This window comes from Haliotis rubra, unplaced genomic scaffold, assembly GCF_003918875.1.
Source record: "Haliotis rubra isolate DU_JTF1 unplaced genomic scaffold, ASM391887v1 Scf147, whole genome shotgun sequence".
NCBI classification, from domain to species: Eukaryota; Metazoa; Mollusca; class Gastropoda; order Lepetellida; family Haliotidae; genus Haliotis; species Haliotis rubra.
The window spans coordinates 944,946-964,623 of NW_025765414.1; positions in this window are offsets into that span (position 1 = coordinate 944,946).

The following is a 19,678-nucleotide window of genomic DNA, read 5'->3' on the forward strand; positions in this document are numbered from 1 at the left end:
ACGTAAAATGAGTAGATTGAACATAATTTGACATAAAGCGGTAATAGCAATGGTTGTATTCGTTTTGCCAGGAGATTGTTATTATCGACGTTTATTGATGACGAAGCCTGTTCAGTAGTCTTTCAAATGAAAACAATGCTCGAACAAAACCACCGTTTCTGGGATGATCTTATCTGATTTTCAACCAATACTTACATTCTCCCTCCAAACTCAGTTAAGGAACAGGCTTGTTGCCAAGAACTTTGAATGATTTACAAAAAACACCTGCTTCATATGTACGTTGATAGGTAAATGATTCATACGTTGTGATTCATTGAAACATATTGATGATAAAGTCGGAATCATCGAATTGACGAGCAGTGATTTCATATTATTATGCCACACACCGTCTCTTCATCGACTGCCTGATGCTTGTGAACACGTGGTTGGGGATTCTGCGCCTTTGCTCTTGCAAGGTAGCGCCAAGTTCCTGCAAATTCTGAGGTGGGTTCCTAAGACCACGAAGCCTTCTCCCAAGTGCATCCCAAACGTGCTCTATTGGATTAAGGACAGGGGACCTCGATGGCCAGTCCATGACATTGATTCCAGCGTTTTGAAGGAAATTTCGTGTCAACATCGCGGTATGCGGCCGAGCATTATCATGCTGGAACTGTAGACCTGGGTCATGAGCCGCCATGAAAGGAACGAGTTCAGGGGTGAGCACCTGGTCGCGGTAAGCAGCAGCTGTGAGGTTTCCACGTATGACCAGAAGTCGGGAACGGTTGTTCCCACAGAAAGCACCCCACACCATGTAACTTCCGCCCCCGAATCTGTCGACTTCCTGTACACAACACTGGGCATACCGTTCACGACGTCGTCTCCAGACTCTATGCCTGCCGTCCACGAATCTGAGGGTAAACCTGGATTCATTGCTACAGACGACTCGATTCCAGTCTCTCTGGGTCCATCGGAGGTGACGTTGGGCCCACAGCAGACGCTGACGTTGATAAACGGCGTCAATATTGGCCCACGATATGGACGTCGAGAATGGAGATTGGCAGCCCGCAACCGATTTCGAATGGTCTGTGAGGACAGTCGACCTCTAAACATCTCAGCCCGGGTTCGTGTAGCCGGCAGAAATCTGTCACATAGGTGACGTAGGACGATTTGACGGTCTTCTGCTCGTGACGTCACACGTGGACGACCCGACCTTGGGCGATCAGAAGTGGTGCCAGTTTGTTGTAGACGACCTTGCAAGTCATACACAGTACGACGGCTGCATCCCATTGCTCTTGCGACGTCAATAACTGATCTTCCCGCTTGCAACATGCCAACGGCACGTTCACGTTGCACATTTGACAATCGTGGCATTTCAAGTACCGTTAGAACTGTGGTTTTTCAATTCTTGAGGCCAATGCAAACACGTGCATATGAAGAAAACTTCGATGCGAAGATCACGTGATCGACTGCACGTGCAAAACCTGATCTGGCACTAACGTCATTTGCACGACGAATGGATGGGTTTGAGTGGGTTTTGCTAACGTTTTTCTAGAGTCGAAAGATAGGGATCCCATTTCGGATACATAGATGTATCATCAGAGAAAAATTATTCATTATTTGTCAAATTACATTTTGTGAAGTTTCTTTTTTGACTCAGTATAGTTACGGATATAATTTTTGTTCCCGTGATTCTGCAAACACAATAATTATCTTTTTGAAAAGCAAATCAATTTTACATTTTCAATTGAAGACACACTACACATGTGCGCAAACAAAACAAAGTCAATATGTGGAACCTCCGATCCAGTTATGTATTGCAACCCAGACTCCCCATGAACGCTTTCAAACATGTACCACACAAATACCAAAGTAAATACCACAGGTCGGCTTCGTGAGTCACATAATGTAAAATATCATGCATTGCACGGTTACAAAGGTTTGTGCTTTACGTACTGAAACCATGTCAGTCTAAGGTGACACTGCTTTATTGGGAATATATTACCCATGACATTATCCATAGGCACCAGGCTCATGTTCTACTAATTCACCATCCTCTCTGGTGTCAAGTAGGCGATAAAAGCCAGAAGTTACTGATTAAACTTAGGTGTAAAAAAACTGAAGTTAACGATTAAACACAAGGAATGTGTACAGTAAAATTATGCAGTGAGTTCAAGTGACGCTGCTCTGGCGTGCATTTTCAGCCTAAAGTGTAATGAACGGCCAGTCAGGCTCGGTTGTAGACTCTTACTTGCAACAATAGGTATCGTGCTCAGCAAAATGTGAAGACACGACCAGTGGAATCTGACTGAGATCACCTCATAAAACATCACGATTAAACGTTTCCACACTGCCATGGCTGATCCGAGAATAAGACATCTGATGAAATCAAAAAATCATTTGAAAACCAGATCAATATGTTTTGGAACATTGATGTGTGACGTTGTCAAAGGTTTTCTTTGTATCTTCTTCCTATCTGTCTTCCGAAGAGGTTTCAAGCAGCTCCTAATACCCAGTCAAGTTGTGATGAACGGTTTCATATTCGGCTAAAGAAATCTCATCGACGCAACGTGACAAAAAAGTAGATTTGATACTTTTTTCAAGGCAAGTTCCCTTTGATGTCAGACACTGGTTTCATTTATTTTAACTTTCAGTGTCGACATCTGAAGTACACACGACAGTTTTCCTTCTGTGAAGGTATTAACAGAAGTCAAATGTCTGCTGCTCTGAGGTTGTTTCATCAACGTTGCTCGTAGGGCATCAGCGATTCGGTGTTGTTTGTAGTAACTATTCAAAGGTAGACAGCGTTTGAACACCATCACAAATAAGTAAACTGATGCTGTACATACTTTCATGGGAAGGGTGAACTGGGTAAGGTTATATTTTCAGTTCTTTATTCCAACCAATTATGATCCTTGGATTGTCAGAATCTTGCCTTTGAGCAATTTGGACTTCATTTTCGAAACTGATGGCAATTTTTGTAAGATTCCATTTGAACCTTGAAGGCGTTTATAGGATTCGTTTATGACATACACCATTTTCAGTGATCAGATCCAAGGCCTGGACGTCGCCTAGAACCATTTGAACCCAAGGTGGGCAATGACGTTGGTACAGACAATTTACGTAAAGAGTTTGCATACCAAATGTGTCATCATCTTTAAAACTCTTTGAAACCAAACACACAAATGGAATATTCCTCAATGAAAAAGAGATTTTCGGGGGACATGCACTATGACTAGAAAATGTTGTGTGCTTACAAACATAGATTGGTTTGCTCCTGGTCTCTAAAACATATGCAGCATCTGCAGGTTTCAAGCAGCTTCTAATACCCAGTCAAGTTGTGATGAACGGCGTCATATTCAGCTATAGTAATCTCATCGACGCAACGTGACAAAAAAAGTAGATTTGATACTTTTTCAGAGCATGTTTTCTTTTATGTTAGGCACTTGTTTCATTTATTTCAACTTTCAGTGTGACGTCTGAACTACAGACGACAGTTTTCCTTCTGTGAAGGTATTAACAGAAGTCAAATGTCTGCTGCTCTGAGGTTGTTTCATCAACGTTGCTCGTAGGGCATGCAGCAATTCGGTGTTGTTTGGAGTAAGTATTCAAAGGTAGACAGCGTTTGAACACCATCACAAATAAATATATTGATGCTGTACATAATTTCATGGGAAGGGTGAATTGTGAAAGGTTATATTTTCAGTTCTTTGTTCCAACCAATTATGATCCTTGGATTGTCAGAATCTTGGCTTTGAGCAATTTGGACGTCATTTCCGAAACTGGTGTTTTTTTTGGTAAGATTCCATTTGAACCTTGAAGGCGTTTATAAGATTCGTTCATGACAAACACCATTTTTAATGATCAGATCCAAGGACTGAACGTCGTCTGGAACCATTTGAACCCAAGATGGGCAATGACGTTGGTACAGGCAATTTACGTAGATAGTTTGCATACCAAATGTGTCATCATCTTTAAAACTCTTTGAGATTAAACACACGAATGGAATATTCCACAACGAAAAACGATCTTCGGTGACATACACTATGCTTAGAAAATGTTGTGTTCTTAGAAATATGGAATTGGTCTGCTCCTGGTCTCTAAAACATATTCATCATCTTAAAGGAAATCGATGTTTTTCGACTGTGTTCTTGTGCAGACTCCTCAAGAGAACAAGTGTCATCTTGTCATAATTTCTCTCAAGTCACTTTGAAAAAGAACACAGTGTGAGTACAAAAATGAAGAATTTCAAAGTTATAAGATCTCAAACACCACGATTAGTGTGTAAGAGTAGCTTGAAATGTCAGTGGGGAAATCTTGAATGATAACATAACTAATGCCAAACATTTGACCGCACTGTGTGAAAGTTAAGGCAAAACGTCCTGGACTGACTGAGTGTAAGCTGAAGGGGTAGTGTTGGTCATCATGTGGACTACTTTGCGTAACCAGACGTGAATCTCTTCCAGGCCGCAATGAAAAACAAGGTATAACATTCGTGCAGATGGATATGTTATATTTTTCTATTTTTATGTTGTTAAGCTGGTCGTCATATACACCACGTTATTGTTTTTAAGATCTTATGACCAATTAGAAAATGGCATATTCCCTCTCGTTGTAGAACCGATTGTCCGTTTGCCGGTTCTAAACGGTTCTGAGATGGCTACATAACTGTTAAATCTTTCATTTCAAAAACCGAAATATGTTGAGAAATATGTTGCTTTAATTCCAATAAACACTATGAAATAAAAACGATGAATTACACTAGGTAAATATTTCTTGATCTTCAGGGAGAATATTCCAGTAATACGACAGCGGTCTATAATTACTCGAGTCAATTGCTATTGTGTGATGTCTGGAAATATGGAAGTGATAAAATCTGTTTTCATTTTTGTAATCATTCCTTACTGATATGTTCCAATCTTGCAGCATTAGCATTCTTGATCTATAAGCGAACTTGTTAAAATATGCGTGAGATACTTGTGACTGCCAATCGTCTTGGTTCTATACCTTTAAAATGCACACTCGGTGCTAAGCGATTACAGCATGGTTTCTTTGTATCATGCATTTAGATCTTAGGTGTTCGACCTTAGATGACGATCTGTTTATGAAACAAAGTTGAAACAACGTAATAAATGACACTGTATAAGCTACCTTTGAGAGAATTAATTTTGCGCTGGTTTAAGGTTTTACTTCTTTTAACAGTAAATAGTATTCAATGGGTTAGGAAATGTCTGTTTCATTATCAGTTTTCCACTCTGGTTTTACAATAATAATATATTTGGCGAAAACTGAGACAGATTGTAATAATACATCCCATAGATACATAGATAATACCACCAAAAACCCCAGACACATTCGTAACCTCCATCTGGAAGGAATTAAGATGACAGATATAATCCACCGTGAGATGAGGAGAAAGACAGGTTAAATATATATGTTAGTGCATGCAACAATTTTCACCCGCCAAACATAGAAAGCACATACCGGTCTTTGCCATATACATTCTGAATTACATAACGTTTGAAATGAAAACATGTCTTTCCTCTTTAGATATTTTTGACAAACGATGGGTACCACCACAATAACATTTTCCAGCGCAATGAAGTTTCATCGGCATTTATGCCACAGCGTAAAGCCAGTTGTTGTCCTCCCTAACGTTAGGAACTATATTAGAGCTTGTGGGCGGGGCTTATCGGCTGGGATTTGATCGGTACTACTGCATGTAATACAATCCGTATTTGAATCACATTGTTGGATGTTAAACTTAAAAGAAAGAAACTTACAAATTATGTAATCACAATTCTAGACATAAATATATCTGATAAACTTTGAAGTATGAATTTGTAGCATGTGTAGAAAATTCCTTCCAAATTGTTATTTCAGGATTCAAACTAATCCTGTATCTTTGCCACTTAACTGCTCATGACAGGACGGCAAACGTTATAGTACGCTGATTTATCCATGACGGTTTTATTTGTGTTGTTGAGCTTAGGCAGCAGTTGATGATGTCCGTGATGACTCCATTCATTTCCAATATATAATCGTCTCAGGAGAAGCTCACACCATCAGTAAGACCTACATAATTTGTTTCAGCATTACAATCGAGACGCATTGAGCTTACACAGACGCTGACATGGGTGTTTCCGTCTGACGGCTGCCACTTGAAATCCGTATTAATATACGTTTAGTCAAAGTAAACACTGTGGATATATACCATGTCAATGTTGGATAACAACAAGCCACCTTTCTTCCATATAAACACATTCCATTGAGCGCAAAATACAAAATAGAGGTGAAGGTTATGTGAATGAATCACTGATAAATCGTCGACGACACCAGATGTTTTATCTGGAATCAGAACGATGAACAGTTTTGAGGAAATATTTACAGAAATTTTGATTATTTCTGGTTTTCAAAAGACCCCGATTTGGACGTGCACATCGTGGTTAAAAAATCAGTTGTTTTCGAGGCTTTTCAACAATGCAGAATTGCTAAGGTGTTTTCAACATAACACAGACATACATGTATGAAAAAGTACAGAGTTAGCGATCTTAATTAGCAGATTCCAAACGGCTCCTATTAAAATACAAACTCGTCAGAAGCCAAACACAAAGCATCTGCCAACAGTGCGTTCAAGTGAATAAAAGTCACAGATGCCATAACAGATTCAGATTGCTGCATCGACTGCTTCGACAGGACAAAACGTTTCTACAATGAAATCTGTTCTACTACAACATGTGCGTGAACCACTTTAAGATAGAACTGACACCTGGTGCTCGTGAAAACCGATGGATCTGTGTCAGAAGCAAGTCATCTGTTCAGAAGAAACACAATGGCAACATATGACACATATAGATAATTGCATATAGCACATACAGAGAATTGCATCAGAAGTTTGTCAGAAGAATGTCATCTGTTCAGAAGAAACACAATGGCAACATATGGCACAAATAAAATTAGAGAATTGTATTAGAACTTTGTCGACGAAACAACAATGCGGTTTGCAAATATGCTTCATTGGCGCTTCTAGGGCCATCTAACTGCGACACGTCAGGTCTTGGAGAAGGTTTCTCTCTAGCCGGAGACATTTGGTTTTGAATTAGTTAACTACTAATAAGCTTAGTTTGTCTTTTGTCAGCTCAGTGTGTATGAAATCTAAATTTGGTTACATAGAAAAATCCTCACCTCATATCAGATTGAAAACCAAAAACGTACTACATCTGACCTCCGAAGAGATAAATTCAATCGCTTTCAATTTAGTAAATCTAACACCATTTACAAGCTCAATGTTCACGTCAATATACCACAAGGGACACTGGCGTACTATTCAGACAATACCCTTCCCCTTGACAATTAATTATACACTTTTTATTAGTGAACAGTGCACAAGCCACCAGTTCTCTAAAGGATATCGGCATTGGGCAATCAACTGTTCCCCTCTTTACCCAGGAAAAGTAGAATGCAATTTTCAACAATATTTCTCCGGTGCAGACCAATCAGAAAGTTCACTGATATATGACGATGCAATTTGGTCTTCAAAACGCAAAAGTGATTTAGATAAGTACCATGAAGATGAACATACAATATGACATATGGGAACATTTATGTCGATTGACAAGAAAACAGGGATAACATGATATGACCAGTATTTATGACACTGTTTTACGATCATGGTTGCATGAATCAGTGCATTGTGCTTGGTTTTCATTACTTTTGGATATCGAGTATATTTCTTAATTGATCAATTTCATACTTCATCAACATGCACACTGTCAACATCAGGATATGACATCGTCATGGAAATCGATACGATCAGCGCTTCAGTTCTCCAACTCAAAACAACATTAAAATAATGTAACAATAGAATGAATGTGTTGATTTGGCATGTACGTCTTGCGGGATAATCTTATGTTTCTGATATATATCATAACAAAACGCTGCGGAATAAGTTGTTTCAAAACCTGAATTACATCGTCATTCAGATGTGTTTTAGATAAGTGCCATGGAGATGAATGTACAAATATCACGGGAACATTTATGTCGATTGACAAGAAAACAGGGATTACATGATATGGCCAGTATTTATGACACTGTTTTACGATCATGGTTGCATGAATCAGTGCATTCAGCATGGTTTTCATTACTTTTGGATATCGAGTATGATTCTTAATGCTCAATTTCACACTTCATCAACTTTTATGCAGAGTTGTCTATTTCTTCAATGCAACATCAGGATACGACAATCGTTATGGAAATCGATACGATCAGCGCTTCAGTTCTCCAACTCAAAGCAACATTAAAATAATGTAAGAATAGAATGAATGTGTTGCTTTTGTAATGTGACATGTACGTCTTGCGGGATAACCTTATGTTTCGGATATACATCATAACATAACGCTACGGAACAAGATGTTAAAAACTTGAATTACATCGTCATTAAGATGGAAGCTCTACCTGCAGGCGAAATACCAGAGATAGGAAAATGGCAGCCAAGAAAGTGAGACATCAATTGTCATTGTATTCCCTGGACAAAAACAGGTGCAGACATTGTTCTGAAATGTTGTTATCATGCAGGATTAAAAACGGTACGTTATGTCATTGAGGACAAAATATTCGAGTTACCATTTTTCCATAATTGCTATATTGAAAATCTTAGCATTCGGATCTGAGATTGTGTTATAAAACATACTGTCCTTTCCTGTAGCCTTGTCTATCTCTAGGTTTCAATTATAAAATAACAGAGACGATACTCACTCCAATACCAAAAGAAATCTCCACTAAAAGCACAGTGTATTCCGACTATATAATGAGCATGTGTTTTATGAATCATATTGAAGTATTGTCGGTGTGTTTGAAGTAGCTGCAAGATCCTACTTTGTTGTTCAACCGCTTTAAGCAATATTACAGATCTGCAAACGAAAGAGTCTGGACCAGACAATCCAATGACTAACATCGTGATCTATCTACGCATCTGGGATAACATGACATGCATCAGCCAACTCAGTAAGTTTGACCACCCCTTTCATGGTCAGTGAGTTGGCTCATCAGTGGTACTGGACTCAACAACGGTGCTTTTAGTTCCCATTTCATTCATCGTGATATTGCAAGGTAACAGCTCGACTCAGCTGTCTTTTGGCTGCTGCCTGTAAATAATCGAACCATGACCACAGATGACTGATGTTGAAACGAAATTTTGGTACGATGACATAATATCAAGAAAGTCACTGGGTCTGACCACCAGATCCATGTAGTGAGTGAGTGAGTGAGTTGGATTTTATGCCGCTTTTAGCAATATTCCAGCACTATCACTAAAGGGGACACCAGAAATGGGCTTCACATTGTATCCATGTGGGGAATCGAGCCCGGGTCTTCGGCGTGACGAGCGACCGCTTTAACCACTGGGCTACCCCACGGCCCCCAGACCCATATAGTCGCGTCTTATTGCAGGAGGAATTGTTTGTGGAAGGCCTGTTCTGAGTTGGAACCACCCCCGGGACAGTGTAACTGCCAGTTAGAAACATCGTATTGCCATGTGGGAGACTTTCTCTAGATACGCGAAGAAGGCAATACGTCCCCTCATCAAGGAAATGAATCTATTTTGGTAATCTGGGCAGAAGACCTATCACCACTGCACCGTGACAACGTGTGCCAGGATGCTGGATAAAAGAATTATTTCACTATGGTACAATGTAGCCTATTAACTAAGAATCGTATTGAAGGACGGAAATATTGAATACCTCCTACTGGTAATTCCCATGTAATTTGACTAGACACATGAATGTATGGCACAGTGGTGGTGTTATACATAGTGAATCGATTCTTTGTAAGGTTGTACTACTAGAGGTTTCCCATCAACGACATGGTCTCGCGAGTGTTTCATTGACAATAGGTTTTGTGTATAACAACAACTGCATTCGTTTATGTATGGGTACTTATGCCGAGTCCCATACAAGGTGTGTGCCCGAATGTGTCTCTGCGGCGAATAGAGTTTCGAACATAAAACAGACACACCTTTAGAAGTTCGTCAGAATATTCCTGCCAACATGCACTGGAATTTGAACGAGAAATATAGACCAAAGCATTATGTCTTGAACAAACATACATCTTCGTAAACCCAAACCCTGTTGCTAATAAAACGGAACGCTGCTAACACAAACTAAATTTTCTAACGTTTCCAAGACAAGGATGCTATGTTAAGGGTGATATGTGACGTATGCTCTGAAATCGGAACAGCCCTATTTCAAAATTCTGTTGTGTGTGTAGATGACAAAAAGCATTTTCAATGTGACTGTGTTGTGAAAACATATTTTACTAGATACATGAAGTCAGTTTCTGAGAATATTTTATACCATTCATTGTAAGCTTTTACATATCTGATAGTTAATTCTCAATCAGGCAAGCAGTAATTAACCTAACATAACAAATCTGTTTGGGTGTTGCCTAACGCTCGGGATTATCTACTTTCAAAGCTACCCTGTGATGCAGCAGCAATATGGATATATCACAAAGCGGCCAGTCACTACTTAACCATCAGTCAAGAACAAATCTAAAGGTTCGGCTATTTCTGTTTACTTCTACAAAAATGAAGGCTTTGCATACTTAACTTGGCGTTTCAAAAGGACCTTTTATCCAGACATTGTGAACAATAAAAATAACAATGTCAGTAATTTGCAGATTTGGACTAACACGTCTTCATGTGTGAGAAGCCCTTAGTTTTATTTCAAACAATGAATGTTTCACAGGTATTAATCCCCTAAGTAGCCACCAGAAGGTGACTCATTCTTAACTTAAGTTGTGGACATGGTAGTGAAATCGATAAGCAGGCAACAAAGCATATGCCACAACTAAACCCGAGTCAGAATCCGACAGGTTGGGCACAGACCCGATTAGAGAAATTGCATAGCGCGATAAACGCCGGAAATCCATTTGAACCAAAGTAACAGTTTTTTGTGTGTTTTGATGGCGATTTAGCCTCTCATATTTTGTCGTCTGCTTTGATGGCGATTTAGTCTAATTCAATATTGGTAAATAATGTGTGAATAAGCAGGCCCTTTTTCGGGAGACATGTTAACCTGCTTCGGTTTTAACACTAGTCCAGCAATCCTACTGCTGGGCTTAAAATGTCAATGATGATATCAATCACTAGATTGTCTAGTCAAGACTGGCTTATTAAGAGACCTCCACAGCTGGGATATTGCCTTGACCTCCAGTTTGCTGGAATATTGCTGAGTGCAGATGACATATTTTAATCAGGGTTGCTTTAAATGGACCAGGACAGCGGGAAAGGTCGAGGTAACTTTCCATGTCAGAGTCAAACAAAAGTATCGACAAGCACGTGCAACACAGTCAGCACTACTCTCAGTCAGCATTTCAGAAACGCTTTCATCACTATCAATTAGTGTGAACGATATTTCAAAGACACTACTCATCATTATATGCTCGTATGGAATGAACGCTATTAACATGAGGCAGACACTAAATCGATCTGACAAACATATTCAATTCGCAGAACTCATCAGCTGTCTTTTGTAAAGCGTAAGTGGAAATACGAAAGAGAGGCAATCATAATATTGTTCCTTTTTAACGTTTGAAGATTCTCTTCTTCAACGGTAATATATACTGAGTCAAAAAAGAAACTTCACATTCTTTCTTCAGGGCACTATGAAAGAACAAGAGATGGTAAGATGGTTAAATTGTTATTATTTCATTGCTGAGATCTCTGTGATGTACTCGATACACTGACAGTGCCATAATCAGTTCCATTAGGCTACACCGCCGTTCAAAAACATGGGTATACAGAATGTCAAGTCACAAGAATAAAAATGCGGAATTTCTCAGTTCAATATCGTGTATGGCCGGCCCGCGCATTTACCACTGCCAAACACCGTCTCCTCATCGACTGCCTGATGCTTGTGAACACGTTGTTGGGGATTCTGCGCCATTGCTCTTGCAAGGCAGCGCCAAGTTCCTGCACATTCTGAGGTTGGTTCCTAAGACCACGAAGCCTTCTCTCAAGTGCATCCCAAACGTGCTCTATTGGATTAAGGTCAGGGGACCTCGATGGCCAGTCCATGACGTTGATTCCAGCGTTTTGAAGGAAATTTCGTGTCAACATCGCGGTATGCGGCCGAGCATTATCATGCTGGAACTGTAGACCTGGGTCATGAGCCGCCGTGAAAGGAACGAGTTCAGGGGTGAGCACGTGGTCGTGGTAAGCAGCAGCTGTGAGGTTTCCACGTATGACCAGAAGTCGGGAACGGTTGTTCCCACAGAAAGCACCCCACACCATGCAACTTCCGCCCCCGAATCTGTCGACTTTCTGTACACAACACTGGGCATACCGTTCACGAAGTCGTCTCCAGACTCTATGCCTGCCGTCCGCGAATCTGAGGGTAAACCTGGATTCATCGCAAAAGACGACTCGATTCCAGTCTCTCTGGGTCCATCGGAGGTGACGTTGGGCCCACAGCAGACGTTGACGTTGATGAAACGGCGTCAATATTGGCCCTGGTTCGTGTAGCCGGAAGAAATCTGTCACGTAGGTGACGTAGGACGATTTGACGGTCTTCTGCTCGTGACGTCACACGTGGACGACCCGACCTTGGGCGATCAGGAGTGGTGCAAGTTTGTTGTAGACGACCTTGCAAGTCATACACAGTACGACGGCTGCATCCCATTGCTCTTGCGACGTCAATAACTGATCTTCCCGCTTGCAACATGCCAACGGCACGTTCACGTTGCACATTTGACAATCGTGGCATTTCAAGTACCGTTAGAACTGTGGTTTTTCAATTCTTGAGGCCAATGCAAACACGTGCATATGAAGAAAACTTCGATGCGAAGATCACGTGATCGACTGCACGTGCAAAATCTGATCTGGCACTAACGTCATTTGCACGACGAATGGATGGGTTTGAGTGGGTTTTGCTAACGTTTTTCTAGAGTCGAAAGATAGGGATCCCATTTCGGATACATAGATGTATCATCAGAGAAAAATTATTCATTATTTGTCAAATTACATTTTGTGAAGTTTCTTTTTTGACTCAGTACATTAAAGGAATGGATATATTTACATTCCGCCAATTTGAAGGAGCTTTGTATCCTCTAATCATTTATGTTTGATGTTTCGCAAAACATTATACTGACATCTTCCGCCCGCGGCAGTTTATACCTTATATTTTATTTCCTATTATAATTATGCACTCAAAAAAATCAGAATCTTACACATGTATTATTACACGATTACGGAATGATAGCTTTGCCTCTGTGAAACCTTTGGAAAATTGATCATGATATGCTCTAAAGTAGCATTTGGTTTAAGTATTCATATAACATGGCATTATCTGAGCATGTTTCATTTGATGTCTTATATTATTTCAGATGGAAAGCAATGGCCTGAATGACCATTAGACCATTATTAAATTGTACAAAAGGTTTTAAAAAAGGTAAATCAGAGTAAAGTTGTATTCTGCAGTTTAGTTTTCTCTGCAATGCTCATACTTTTATTTGACGAGTAGTGATTTCATATGATTATAGAAATACTCTCTATGGGATATTTTATCCATGATACTGTTCTCCTAAATGCCACCACGTAGAAATGTCATATGGTTATGGACATGTTGTTTTTTCCTGTCATTCTGCAAACACCATAATTATGTTTTAAACAGGCAAATCAATTTTAAACATTCAACTGAAGACACACTACATGTGCACAAACAAAACAAAGTCAATATGTTGAGCCTCCGATCCAGTTACGTGTTATAGCCCAGAGTCCCCACGAACGCTTTCAAACATGTACCACACAAATACCACATAGTAAATACCACAGACCGGCTTCGTGAGACATATAATGTAAATTATCGTGCATTACGGTTACAAAGGTTTGTTCTTTACATGCTGAAACCGTGTCAGTATTTCCGTCTAAAGCGACACTGCTACCTGGGGATATATTCCCCATGATACTGTTTTCTCCAAAGACTCCAGGCTCATTTTCTACTACTTTGCCATCATCTCGGGTGTCAAGTAGATGATAAGAGCCAGACGTTACTGTGTATGAAGTTAAGGAGTACAAATAAGGAATGTGTAGAGTGAAATTGTGCAGTGAGTCCAAATGACGCTGGTCTGGCGTGCATTGGCAGATTCGTTTGTAGACACTTACTTGTGACAATGGGCACTGTGCTGATCCAAATTTGAAGCCACGACCAGTGGAATCTGACTGAGATCACCTGCTAAAACATTTCGATTAAATGTTTCCACATCCCCATAGCTGATCCGAGAATAATGGAAGACATCTGATGAAAAAACAACATTTGGAAAACAGATCAATATGTTTTGGAACATTGATGTGTGACGTTGTCGAAAGTGTTCTTTGTATCTTCTTCCTATCTGTCTTCCGAAGAGGTTCAAGCTGCTTCTAATACCAAGTCAAGTTGTGATGAACGGCGTCATATTCAGCTATAGAAATCTCATCGACGCAATCTGACAAAAAAGTAGATGTGATACTTTTTTCAAGGCAAGTTCCCTTTGATGTCAGGCACTGGTTTCATTTATTTTAACTTTCAGTGTCGACATCTGAACTACAGACGACAGTTTTCCTTCTGTGAAGGTATTAACAGAAGTCAAATGTCTGCTGCTCTGAGGTTGTTTCATCAACGTTGCTCCTAGGGCATGCAGCGATTCGGTGTTGTTTGTAGTAAGTATTCAAAGGTGGACAGCGTTTGAACACCGTGTTAAATAAGTAAACTGATGCTGTACATAATTTCATTGGAAGGTTGAACTGGGTAAGGATATGTTTTCATGTCTTTGTTCCAACCAATTATGATCCTTGGATTGTCAGGATCTTGCCTTTGAGCAATTTGGACATCATTTCCGAAACTGATGGCAATTTTTGTAAGATTCCATTTGAACCTTGAAGGCGTTTATAAGATTCGTTCATGACATACGCCATTTTTAGTGATCAGATCCAAGGCCTGAACGTCGCCTAGAACCATTTGAACCCAAGGTGGGCAATGACGTTGGTACAGACAAGTTACGTAGAGAGTTTGCATACCAAATGTGTCATCATCTTTAAAACTCTTTGAATAGAAAATTCCTCAACGAAAAAGAGATTTTCCGGGGACATGCACTATGACTAGAAAATGTTGTGTGCTTACAAACATAGATTGGTCTGCTCCTGTGCAGACACCTCAAGGGAACAAGTGTCATCTTGTCATAATTTCCCTCAAGTCCCTTTGAAAAAGAACACAGAACAAAAATGAAGAATTTCAAAGTTCTTTACTCTCTATACGCTCTCAAACACCACGATTAGTGTGTTAGTGTAGCTTAAAATGTCGCTGGGGAAAACTTTAATGATAACATAACTAATGCCAAATATTCGACCTCACTGTGTCAAAGTTAAGGCAAAACGTCCTGGACTGACTGAGTGTAAGCTGAAGGGTTCGTGTTGGTCATCATGTGGACTACTTTGCCAAACCAGACGTGAATCTCTTCCAGGCCGCAATGAGATACAAGGTATAACATTCGTGCAGATGGATATATTATATTTTTCTATTTGTATGTTGTTAAACTGGTCGCCATATACACCAAGTTATTGTTTTTAAGATCTTATGACTAACTAGAAAATGGCATATTCCCTCTCGTTGTAGAACCGATTGTCCGTTTGCCGGTTCTAAACGGTTCTGAGATGGTTACATAACTGTTAAATCTTTCATTTCAAAAACCGAAATATGTTGAGAAATATATTCATAGCTTTAATTCCAATAAACACTATGAAATAAGAATGATGAATTACACTGGGCAAACATTTGTTGATTTTCAGGGAGAATATTCCAGTCATACGACAAGCAGCCTAAAATTACTCGAGTCAATCTCAGGGACAGTATTCATACAACAAGTGTCTTGAGCATAGGTATTCAAACTTCAGTGAAGAAAAACTACGGTATTTCCAATTTTTGTACCAACAGTTCAGTATGTGTGTAAATGCTATTTTGCGTAAGTTTTGTTACACATCACAAGTTTCTTTAATTCGCAGATACCTGGAAACAATAGAGATTTCATCGACTAGATACAGTAGAGTCATTATTCTATCTGAACATGTAGAAAACCAAGACAGCCACTTATTGACATACGATAATCTCTGAGCGATTGCTATTGTGTGATGTCCGGAAATATGGAAGTGATAAAACCTGTCTTCTGTTTTGTAATCATTCCTTACCGATATGTTCCAGTCTTGCAGCATTATCATTCGTGATATACAAGCGAGCTTGATGAAATACGCGTGAGATACTTATGATTGCAAATCGTCTTAGTTCTATACCTTTAAAATACACACTCGGTGCTAAGCGATTACAGCATGGTTTCTTTGTATCATGCATTTAGATCTTAGGTGTTCGACCTTAGACGACGATCTGTTTATGAAACAAAGCTGAAACCATGTAAAAAATGACACTGTATGAGCTATCTTTGAGAGAATTAATTTTGCGCTGGTAACACGTTTTACTTATTTTAACAGTAAATAGTATTCAATGGGTTAGGAAATGTCTGTTTCATTATCAGTTTTCCACTCTGGTTTTACAATAATAATATATTTGGCGCAAACTGAGACAGATTGTAATAATGTAGGAGTATGTAATTATGTACATATAAGCAAGTGTATTTTAATTTGTATTTTAATCACTAAGTCTAGCCCTAGCTTAACCACTCAATCTAACCTGCTTCACTTTCACAATAGCACGGTCACCCTTGCGCTTACGTTGTCTATTGTCTCTATTGTCTTGCCCCAGCCCCAGGCCCCTTAGTTTCAATAGCAGGGTGTTTTGTGGGTCAGCTATCATTTTTCACTTCAGTCTGTCTGGTCACTGGTCACAGCTAGCAACAGCTTATAACAGGTGTGGCAAACATAGTTCCTGACGTTTGTGACGGTAACGGGCACAGTGCCATACACTCGGGCCTTCTTCAGTTATTGCCATTAAACTGACATCTACAAAAAACTATTTGCCTTTGTGGTATATACCAAACCACTCCGGTTACATTGGCGTCGTCGGCAGGATGTAGATGTTCAGAAGTAACAGTGATGCAACCAGTGACAAGGGACAATGATGGACATCAACTTTCCATAGATGGAAGGGAACCGTAATGACCAAGTAATGTAACACTACGGTACACAACCAGACACTTTGTTACACATGAGTTTCGGCCTTGAGCTTACTACTTGGCTTGTAGATATTTGAGACTCTTGTATTGTGCAAGTGATATTGACTGTGATTGAAACGCGTGTCACATTCTGTATATCCCATTGTGCGTTTTGTGAATGACATTTATATATATGAAGAGAAGAGGATAACTATGCTGTGAACAAGCTAACCAAAATTTATTTTGGATTATGGTCCTGTATTCAATGCAATATTTCAGAATTTGCCTGTTATGTATTTGCTTTCTGTTTTTTTTTTTTTGCGCAGTGCACTTTGTTTATAGTGTTGATCATACCGGCCGGTCATTAGTCACATCATGTTAGTTTTGTCAGTATATAGTCATTAGTTAGAGTATCTATTAGTCTTGTCAGTAGATAGTCAGTAATTAGTTTATTTGATTGTTCTCTCATTAGATCATCAGTAGACATATTGTCTATGTCAGTAGGTAGTTAGAAGTTAGGGCATAAACTAAACAGTCCCTGAGTTGGGGGCACAGGCGGATCAGCCATATAACGTCTCAGAACTTTGCTGTACAGACAACGACCTCAGACACTCTATCTCCAGTGGTCGTGGGTTTTAATCCCAGTTAGTTCCACTGATGTTTCTATATCGTGGTTTGCACTGAGTGGTAAACGTCTGACCCTGCATCACTTAGGGTTTCCCCTCACACATCAAGCTGACATGCCATGATATAACTGAAATATTGTTCACAGCGGCAATATACCCAGCTCACTCAGTCCTGTAGTTACCGGTAGTCATTACTGGTCAGATTAGCTTAGTTAGTTAATTAGTTAGTTTGAGATTAGCTATTTGTGATATTGTAAGTATTCTATTAGTACATCGCATTTAGTTGATGTTCAACATCTGTTTGTCGGGAAGATATATTTGTTTTTGTGCGAATGATGTATGCCTGATTAGCACCTACTTATCACTCAAATACCTTGAATAAACATTTAAAGTATAATGTAGTTCCACAATAAAGTACTTAAATCAGTTTATATTCAATCCATAAACCGGTAAGTATTTTTTGGTGTTTGTTGGTCATATAACTCAGTTGGTCATAAAGTGTGTGTTTTTTTGTCTCTTCTGGGTTTATTTCTTGGTCCCTCATCTTGAATATATTGTCCTTTTCTTCCTTTTGTGTGTGTTTATCTGCAGCGGTCGCAAAGCTTACACCTGCACATCATGACTAACCATTGCACCAGTATAGCATATTCAGTACCATGTTGAAGGTTAGGTTTTCATTCTCGGTAGGGCATCACTTTGAACATTTTGCTGCGCTGTGGTGATCCACCACATTCATATTTCTTCTGTGCTAACTGTGCCATACTTTACAGTTAGTGTTGTTTCCCCTCCCCAACATTTCGCTCATTGCTCGCTGTTAGTACTACTAACAGACATGTCGGAACATATGTCAGAAGAGGAAGTTGCTCAACTTGTTGCAACATTCAAGCAGCTTAAAGTAAAACCTAAGGCTGATTCCCCAGAAAGTTTGTTAAAATGGATGGCTGATTATTCAGCTGGCTCTGTGAAAACAGAAGGTGTTTCACATGACTCTGAACCTCAGTATCCTGGTCCCCTATCAACAGCTCAGGTGGTTACTGTATCTCACCCTCCAAGTTTACCTTGCTTTTCCGGAGATGAAACTAAAAGTAACGTGTCTTATGACCTATGGAGATATGAAGTGGATTGCATATTGAAGGATAAAGCACATACAAGGGCGACAATCGAACATTCGATTAGGAAGTCTTTGAGAGGGGAGGCAGCAAGGGTTGCCATGCGATTAGGTTCCACCGCTTCTCTTTTTGCTCTCTTGGATAAACTGAAGTGTGTTTTTGACACAAGTGATAGTCCCGTAAACGTACTGGCGGCCTTCTACACAGCACGACAGCGGCAAGATGAGGATGTCAACACTTGGTGTTGTCGTCTAGAAGATTTATTGAGTAAAGCGGTAGAAGCTGGTGAGGTTAGCTCTCTAGACACCAACAAGCTCCTTCATTCCATGCTTTGGACAGGACTTAAGCCATCAATCAAAGATGTCAGCGGACACAAGTTTGATCTGTTTTCGGATTTTGACGTTTTGCGACGAGAACTTCGACAGATTGAGCGCGAGCACACTCAACGTAGAGGGGAAGGTAGAACTAAAGGGAAACTGTCTGCCACAAGTATGTCTGCTGTTTCTGAAACACCCACTCTAACAGAGATGAAGGAACTTCGAGGAATGATCAAGAGCCTTACTTCTGAGGTCGCATCTCTGAAGAAACAACAGCAGCAGCCTCCTCTGTATCACTATCAACATCCTACCGGAGAACAAGATAACATTAACTCCAGGAGTTATAATCAAACTGACAAGGGCAACACTGGATATTATTCTCAACCTTCTTTCCAGAAACATCAGTATGATCATCTATCATACAGAGGAAGATCTAGAGGACAACCTTTTGAGAGAGATGTGCAGTGTTTTCGTTGTGGGCAGTTTGGGCATATAGCCTCAGGATGTAGAGTCAGGATGG